This window comes from Cryptomeria japonica, chromosome 1, assembly GCF_030272615.1.
Source record: "Cryptomeria japonica chromosome 1, Sugi_1.0, whole genome shotgun sequence".
NCBI lineage: Eukaryota > Viridiplantae > Streptophyta > Pinopsida > Cupressales > Cupressaceae > Cryptomeria > Cryptomeria japonica.
Window position 1 is genome coordinate 558,085,016 of NC_081405.1, and position 9,843 is coordinate 558,094,858.

The 9,843-nt window shown below is 29.5% G+C and overlaps 1 long non-coding RNA gene across 1 annotated transcript; it reads right to left on the reverse strand.

Annotated features, from left to right (window-relative positions):
- Positions 1 to 1,927: 1,927 nt before the first annotated feature.
- Positions 1,928 to 5,285, reverse strand: LOC131053833 (uncharacterized). The gene is made up of 3 exons (XR_009107777.2): positions 4,980 to 5,285; positions 4,257 to 4,864; positions 1,928 to 2,223 (listed from the first exon to the last, which is right to left on the reverse strand). It is a non-coding gene; the product is annotated as an uncharacterized LOC131053833 (long non-coding RNA).
- Between the last annotated feature and the right edge of the window lie 4,558 nt (positions 5,286 to 9,843).

Sequence of the window (9,843 nt, forward strand, 5' to 3'; positions counted from 1 at the left end):
AGAATGAGAGAGAGTGTAGATGATGTGGTGAAGTGTAAAGATCAAAGGAAGTGTGAGTAGCAAAGAAGAGTTGTGTTTGAATGATATGCCAGTTATGTTGTGACTGTGATAGAGAGTTGAGATAGAGTGTTGGCAGTTGAAATCAGAGTTGTGTGTGTTGATGTTGGTTGCTTGATGCAAAGTTTAAGGACAACTTCATGATCAAGAGATCCTTCTTTTCAATCTTGTCGTGAGTGTAGTTAGCTTCAAGTTTAGCAAGTTCTCTTTGTATCTTGTCCCATGAGCAGTTAGCTTTGGTGTACAAGTCCAAAACAATTAGCTCTATCTTTGTAATCATTTCATATATTGTGGATATATTCTTGTGGGCAGGTGCTCACCATGTTTTTTCCCTGTTTGGGTTTTCCATGTATAAATCTTAGTGTTCTTGGTTGGATAGAAGTTTTTCATTAATTGTTTATATGTTGTAATTGTTTGTTTAGACTAATTCGCCCCCCTCTCAATCTTGCCTTGAGTTCAATAGTTGTATGGAAGTATAGTGTCAATGAAGCTTGACCACACATCCTAGGCATATATCGTACATTTATTTTTGGTCATAGATAATCAATTTTAAAAAAAAACTTTAATAAATAGACTAATTCTTGTATTATAATAAATATTATTGTCTATGATTTACACAATACAATTAACATTAAATTTACTCTCAAATCTTATGTCATTTACCAAATCACTAGCAAAAATTGAATGTAATAAGCCTCTCACTAAAATTTGTGGTAAACGATAAAATACATGACAAATTATCATTTGAAAAATAGTCCTAGAAGCAATATTATTATGCTAGCAATAGATATAATATAACTATCTTGTGTCATTTAAAATTATTTTAAGATATATCCCATATTACTTGTAGATTATTATAGTCTACATTGTACAAAACAAATCATCTCATCCACATAATGCTCATATCAAGTTACATTTGCTTGTAAACTTTGAAACAATATTACTATTTATAAAGTAATGCTTCCTTCATATCTTATAAGTCTAATATATTCTTTTCCAACCTTGTTAGGGGAAGCATTCCAATAGTCATTATAGCTAACTTCGCACACGCACAAATTCTAAACGATACATCGAATTTTGACAAAAAAATTTGTTGTCTTTACATGCGACTTAATTGCTTAGGGCTATTGTCCTGGCTTCTAGGTAGTAACAATGCACACTGTGGGATCTATTATGCACACAACAGTCAAAAAGTACACATTTCAAATTGTCATTGGATACTTACTTAAAGATGCCCTTCAAATTGTCAATACTTATGCACAAATGCCCCAATGGGTACCAATAAAGGTGCACAAATGGGTCAGTTATGCTCCAAATTTGCTAAAAAATAAACGACTATTGGTACATGTGAAAATTATTAATAGACTCTTAGTTATTTATATTTTGATTTTTTTTTAAATTAATAATTGATAAGTTGGGTGTGCAAAGAATGAACAATTATTGAAACATGAAAGTTGACAGATGCTCTTCCCATAATGCTTACTTCTCTACACTCACTCTATTTAAATACTAAAAGAAAAATCCACTAATAAAATTACTAAACCTATGAAAAAAATCCAAAAGTAATATCATAACAAACAAGAGCTGTGATACAAAAGTAATATCATAACAAACAAGAGCTGTGATACAGCTGTAGTCCCTGCCAATTGCAAAAAAATAGCTGAAAATAACAAACATGGAATACTAATCAAACCACTATATCAATTTGACAATGTATACGAAATTTAGTGCATAGACGAATCTAAATTTCAAAGTTGTAAACATTTCAAATTGGACTGTAGCGATTTGCATTTAATTTCTTAATATGCAACATATTTTTAGTCTTAGACAATTACAAGGAAATGGTTTTTCATCAAGAGTCATAAAATAGAGATCAAAATTGCTATGGATATGGTTTTTCATCAAGAGTCATAAAATAGAGATCAAAATTGCTATGGATATGGTTTTCAGCAATAGTCATAAAATAGATATCAAATTTTCTAATGCCAAATATTTTTGATATTTAGAACCAAATTTCAGTTGAACAAAAATCATGTTTACAAAAACTAAACATTAGTTGAAAATTTTTAGCTCTTCAACATTTGCAGCATGGAGCTCTTATTTTTTTAGGCTCTTCAACAGTTGCAGCATGGAGCGCTTATTTTTTTAGATTGTCGATCCAAAAATCTGCAAAATTGACAAGAATTACTAAAGAAAACAAATGACAAAAATAATCAAATGAAAAATTCTCATAGCCAGTAAAAAAGATAAGCAAGTGAATCTAAACACTACAAACAAAGGAATATACAAAATGTAGAGGCTTGATCTCACAGGCACTATCAATTGACAATAACTCCAAATTGGCTAAAAGTCACTTTTTTCAGAACTACGTGCATCCATTAGATGAGGGCACAAGGTGGTAGGAGTAAGTGATTTTCACATTCTTGTAACTATAAAAAAATCTTTGTAGTTAAAACAAAGTCATTCATAATATAGAACATTTGAAAATTGAAAATTGATGTAAACACAAAATATTATATTTTTTTCCGTTCACCTAGCCAATTTCAAAAGTCTACATGCTGACCAATCCATGAAATACCATGACATCCTCCGTTAGTAGGTCATGTTGAATAAAGTTGAAGACTTCTACAAGCTGCTACAAATAATACAAAAATTATAATGCAATAGATTGTTGACAGAAGATATTGATGGTTGCTTTTCGGATTTGTTTTCCCTGAATCATGTGCACAGAATGGAGTGAAAATTTGTTCCAGAGTGTTTCTATGGGAAGTTTTTTGATTGCACATCAAAAGTATACATGCTAATTATAAATACTATACATGCTAATTATAAATACTATTGTTAGAAAGTACATGGAAAATTGTAAAAAGGCTCTATCATTGACTGATTGTTAAGGATTGTGTAATATAGACGCAAAGGATTTGACTAGAATTTTGAGTTTTTGGATCACTCAGGTGTTACAAATTACAGTGCAACAAATAATCTGAGGAATCGTGGACTTTTATGTGCAGGGACCAAAGAAACTCTTCAGAAGAATACAGGGGTGTACATGTTACAATTTCATATGCTGGCTGGAGTTTCTAAGTTCAAAGGCTTCTTGCCTAAGAAAAAACATAAAAAACATCAATCAAAACTTAAGATCCTTTTTAAGTATAAGTAAAAGGTAAAAGTCCATATAATGAACATGGCAACCTATAATAAGATCAACTTACTTGATGGTATATATCTGTCCAAAATAGAACAAGTAATGTTTATGTTGAAAAGAACAATATCCCTGGCAATAATTGTAGCATACGCCCAAAAAGCTTTCAAGCAAATGCAGCTTGTAGGTGTAAAGATAAAGTCCATGACTTTTTCTAGTATCCTTGCTTCCCGTACCATAATGGCAGCTTTGGAGAAGGTTATGGGCTTCCATCAAAACATAAATTAAAGGCTAACAGAATAATTGAAACACTGAAATTAATGAATAATAAAAGCCTTGGAACTTTCCAACTTGTATATGGAAAATTTGCATACTAGAAAATGCAAGACTTGCAACTACAACATTTGAGAAAATCCACTTTCATTTATACTTTTATGTATGTCAAAACCTTGTTGCAAATCTACCATTTTTTGCACAAGCTACAAGGATGTTGGCAATGCTCATAGAGACTTGTCTCACAGCTCTCCACTACATTTACTTACAAGTTTTTAAGTTTTCTTTTAATAAGTTAATTTATGCATATCCTGCAACCAATGCATTCCATTTAATGCTCAAGGCCCCAAAGATTGTTGAAACCCTTAATGAATTTCACAGTACTATACTATAAAGGATATGTTGATGTTGATGTCTCCTTGCATATTAGAGGAAATATAAATAGAAATACAGATCTACTGACTTCACAAACTTTATACCAGATTTTGACGTAAATCATATACAGACTAATTAAAAACAGCCAAAAACCATACCAATGGATTGTTTTTTAATGGTTCATTTGCTCACAATATCATACAAATTCCTTTTGGGTGAAGGGCATGTATGATCATGTCAAGTAATTTCTATCAGAAACAATGATATTACATTGCATTAATTCTCAAGTTGTCTACAGGAAAGTCTTTTCAGCTCTAATTAGAAGTAAGGAATATATGTTAAAGAACAAAATATATTAATTCCACAAATGAGCATTTCCCATAACAGAGAATGGTTTCATGGCCTGCACCTGTGATAGGATCTATTTATTGCAGGAACAGAGCAGCACTGTCAAATGCCCAGATGCCTTCTTTCTTATACTGCATATTAGAGAAAATCCAGTAATATATGGTGTTTTCATTGGTCATGACATTTAAATAAAAAATACCACCACAACCACGTAATCCCCCCCCAAAAAACCAAATATCAAACTTTATAAATAAAATATTCTATACTTCTTTTAAAATTTAATGAAAATATTTTTAACTTAATGTGAAGTTTCAATGAGCTTACCATTTGCACAGCTCAGTAAATATTCTTTCTCATTCAATGTTTACTTTAAAAAAATCATTATAGCATTGCTTCTCCTTCTTCCCTTACCAGTGAAGGATTTTATATTTCCAAAAAAATGTGAATGATAGAAGTGACCCTTAAATGCATATGAATCAGTAAACAAAAATGCCTCCAATGTTCAGTAATTTGAATAAAAATATTTGAAATAAATTTGATACGAAGTCCGGGGGTGAATTAAAGATAAAAAATTGGGGGCCAAAAACAACAAACGTCTCTTATCAGAGATTTGAGCAGCGAGGAGCCAATGGCTGCTTTCACCTTCTTTTACGACTTTATTATGAAACCCTAAAAAGAGTTTTTACGCATATGCAAATGTCAGTTGTGAAGCCAATATCTTTGTAAATTGGACAACAGCAAGCTAGGGCAGAACATTCAACTATACAAGAAGTAATTCACTTACCTATTTAAAATTTATGCCTTTCCCTCTGCTAGAACATCTTACTGCCTTCCATTGAGCGATATTTAGGCCTTGTAAAACATCACCACCATTACTCAACTAGATCCTGCAAAACAAGATTAGACATGAAATTGCTGCATTGTTTTGCGAATTCCATAAACATGATGTCTGCTTAAGAGCGCCAGCTCCAATCTTAAATGCAAACATTAAGAAACATGTACACCCCTCGTCCCTACACGCGTAACAAACATTAAAAAATAAAAATTGACATTTAGAAACCTGGACCTGCCCTGGTACTTGCATGCGCGATACAAACATGAGAAAAATCTTTAAATCTTTTTTAAAACATTCTCCTGATTCGTCTATGATTTTTTTTATTTTTATTTTTAAATTACCTAAAACCCCAGGAAAATACCAACTGCCAATCAAAAAATGGTAAAGATTAATAGGAAAATAGTTTTAATAAATAAATAACATGAAACTATAGTAAAACTATAGGTTAAATAATCTGACAAAATTTACAAACAGCAATTTAATTCTAAATGTTGGCAGTGAAAACATTAGTCTCTGCACTAATAATGAATCCTTTACCCAAAAAAAAAGTGTTTACTTAAAATAAAAACCTAGTAGTCGTGCACCCTAACTTCGCGCTTCTCAAAATCCTACTTGGAAATTTCAAATCACTCCGATTTTTTTACAGCAGCTTACTTGGCAAGTCCCCTACTAATAACTAAGGTTTCAGGGCCACGTCATCAAATATGATGCCACATCAGCATGCTTTTTGCCAAGGTGTCCAAAACAACCCAAAAAAAAGTGAGACCAATAGGCATGCAAAAGAGACCCCAATAGTTGTGCCGCTGACATGGCATCACCTGATTGGTTACTTTTTACAATATTAGTACATTTCTTAACAACTATTGGTACATTTCCTAACAACTGTTGGTACATTTCCTAACAAAAATTGATATTTTTTGTTTCAAACAACAGGTTTTATTTGTTCAATTTTTGGAACAAAAGGTATCAACAACCCTCACAACAATTGGTACATGCTCAACTACTGGATCCTTTCCCCTATTATACAAGAAAATGTACATATATTGTCTGATTATTTGGGCTCTTTTCATGAAAGGGAATTCAAACTATCTACCTATAAATTTCCAAACATATCATCATTAAAATATTTCATTTCCCTTGAAGTACCTAATTATGAGGTGTACGAGCAAATATAGCTGCTATAGTGACAACTCAGAGATACGGTCTCTTAGTCCTCCACTAGGTAGTTTAAAAGTCCTACGCTTTTCTCAATTAATTTTTTCAAAGGACTTTCTTTGATTTGTGCAAATTAATCGCCTTACGTAGAGGAAAACAGCTGGTGCTGATTCATTCCAAACGGTTTGTAACAAAGAATAAAGTTCTGGAAACTTTGAAATATTCTGGAAACTATTAAATTAAAAAAAAAAAAGTTAGAAAAAGAGGGCGCTAACCGCACCTCCTTCTTCACCCCTTCCCATGCCACCGTACGCCTACAGCTTGGAAAGCAGAAACAGTACCATCGCTGGTAAAAAAAAATTATTCTATTAATTTTTTTTAATTTTAACATTTTACATGTCTTTTTTTTGAAATTTTTATTTTGTTTTTGCATTTAAGATTATATATTTAGTTTTTAAATTTTTATATTATTTATTGAAGTTTTCATATAATCTATAATTAAGTTAGTTTAAGATGTATATATTAAATGAAAATTTATTAGTATTATTATTTAACTTTGAAAAAAATATACAAAAGTAAATAATATAAAGTTTTTAATAATTCTATTTTTTTTAATTATATATTTCCATTTTTTAATAATAGATATAATTTTTTTTTTCTATTTTTTTTCTTATTTATTTAAAAAATTATTAATTTACCAAAAAAATGTATTTATTAATTATTTTTGACATCATATTTATAGTTGGAAATTTCTCAACTCTATTGTAAACTCTCACACAATGTAATCCAAAAATTGTGAATTATGAACATAATGAATTGTGGAAATGTGATGTCATTAAATATATATTTATATTTTTTAATAATAGTAAATTTTTAATAAATATGATTATTTTTAATAGTGAGTATTAATAAGTTTTTAATAAATATAATTATATTTAGCATTATATATTTATAGTTTTATATATGTTTATTTTACTTTTTATAATTATATTACTTTTCTATAGTTCATGTGATTGTCCATTATATATTGATTTAATTAATTAACATATTTCACATTAATTATATATAATTTTGTATAGTTTTAATTTTATAGATTATGTAATTTACAATAATAAATTATGTGCTTCAATTTTTAATTTTTTATCTTTTTATAGTTTAATAATTATTATATTATATCATCTATAATATATAGTTAACTGAATCTAAGATATATATTATATTAAAATTTTAATAATATTATTATTGAACTTTAACAAATAGAGATATATAAGTAAATAATAGTAGGTTTTTAATAAATATAATTATTTTTGATATTATATATTTAAATTTTTATAATAAATTATATATATATAATTTTTTCAAAAAATAAGAAAACTTTAAAAAACAAAAATAAACATATAATTTATTATTAAAAATTGAAATATATATATATATATATATATATATATATATATATATATATATATATATATATATATATATATATATATATATATATATATATATATATATAGGTTTATATTATTTACTTGTATATATATTTTAAAAAGTTAATAGTAATACTAATAAAAAATTTATTTAATATATATATCTTAAACTAAAAACGACTTTAATTTTCCTCATTAATTTCCAAATTAAAGTAAATCTAAACAACAACTTAAAATCACTCTTGTTGTTAATGTAAATTGTAGGGGAATAAGTTAATTTGGATTTTAAAAATAAAAATAAATTTAAAAAGGAATGTTAATGTAAAGAATAAATTAAAAAAGGTAATGTTGATGTAAAGAATAGGATATTGAGAAATAAATTATGTTTATTTTAATTAAATTTTATTATAGCTGATAGTAGCAATTACGTTGACATTGTTGATTATAGATGTAAGTTTTGTTAAGTTGAAATCTTCAACTTTGTCTTTTCTTGTGTTGTTGCACTCTATTTTTGTAATCCACAATTTTTTCAATACAATAAATGATAATCAAATCTAAATTAATTAAGATTTATTTAGAAGCAGAAATTATTCTTACCTATTATTATGGATTGTGAGAATTTAATGTTTTAAGGTTAGGTGTTTAAACTCTGTTTGTCAATTTGATAAAGTTTATGATGGATAGTCTCATGCATATTATGGTCAATCAAAATCTAGATTGAAAAGCACAATGCAAGTAGGAGCTTCACTAAATGAAAACACCACATAAGATATAACAAATATTTCATCATCATTCAAATTTTTATAATTAATATCTTTAACAAAATAGGAAAAATATTTGATTGAAAAGCTCAATTTCCACACAAGAAAGATGACTTTCTTTTGGAGGAAGGTAGTCATTTTTTATGAATACTAAGAGGGGGGGGTGAATTAGTATACCAAAAATTACTAAACTCAAACACTTTATTAGTCTAGCAATAAACCAGTATAACAGTTTAACTAACAAACTGGTTAACACAAATGCAAACCAAACAACAAGTAAGGCATTCACCCACAGAAGCACAATCACCATAACACAAGAGATTTTGACATGGAAACCCAAATGGGAAAAACCACGGTGAGATGAAACTCACAAGTAACTGTCTACAGAATAGTAACCAGACCGGTTAAGGTCACACCGGTTAAGGTCATACAATGTTCTTTACCAGAACAGATCCTATTAGGAATCTCAATCTCTGTTAGGAGATAAGTCCGATTAAAGACTACCTTGTGAGAGGATTTTAGATCCACAGATGTGAATCACCTTGTTAAAGGATTTACAAAAGCTTTTCTGGGCCTACCCAGTTAAGGGTTTCTAACTTGTCAAAGATGTGAGTAATCAACAAGTGAATGATCTAGCAAATAGCACAGTCTACTTGGTTAGATCCATGATAACTCATTGCTAATGCATTTCAGCATTACTTCAGTCTTCAGTAAATCCACACTCTGTTACAGCAGACAGACTTGATCTTTTCTGTTAAGATCGCACATACAAAAACTCATCAACCACCACAAACCCTAACAACTACACACATATGCTAAAACCCCAGACATGATGTCCTTAAAAAGAATCTGATTTCATGTCGGTCCAATAGGATTACATTGCAATTTCCTAGGTTCATTGTATCTAGACACATTTGGTAACACGGCACAAAATCGCCATCAAAGTGTCGGTGGATGGTAACTCATCACAAAGATATACCGGTAGGTAACTCATCATAGAGTATTACCGGTTTAGACAACTTTACCGATTACCGGTTGGTAACTCAGAGTAATACTGGTTAACAGATTACTGGTTGGTAACTCAGAGTAATACCAGTTTAACAAATTAAACAAATTACCGGTTGACATAAATGAAGACTGGGAAAATGATAACTGTCGCTTCTAGTTCCTTTGCTCCGTTCCGCTTGCAATCCTCGAACTACTTGAGGTCCTCATGCTGCTTGAGATTGGCAAACACTTTCTGCAAGACACCGATAGTCTAAAGACTATAACATAATACCGGTTTGAAACAAATACCGGTTGAGCATAACTCATACATACAAAAACTGATCTCATAGCAAGTGTGTGTCCATCAATGACAATCACAACATAATCATCAAAAATGCCAACAATCTCCCCCTTTGGCATTGATGGCAACACTTAGGAAAAATTTTGACATCTAAGTGTTTTTACAAAAAAAAATGTCATAAT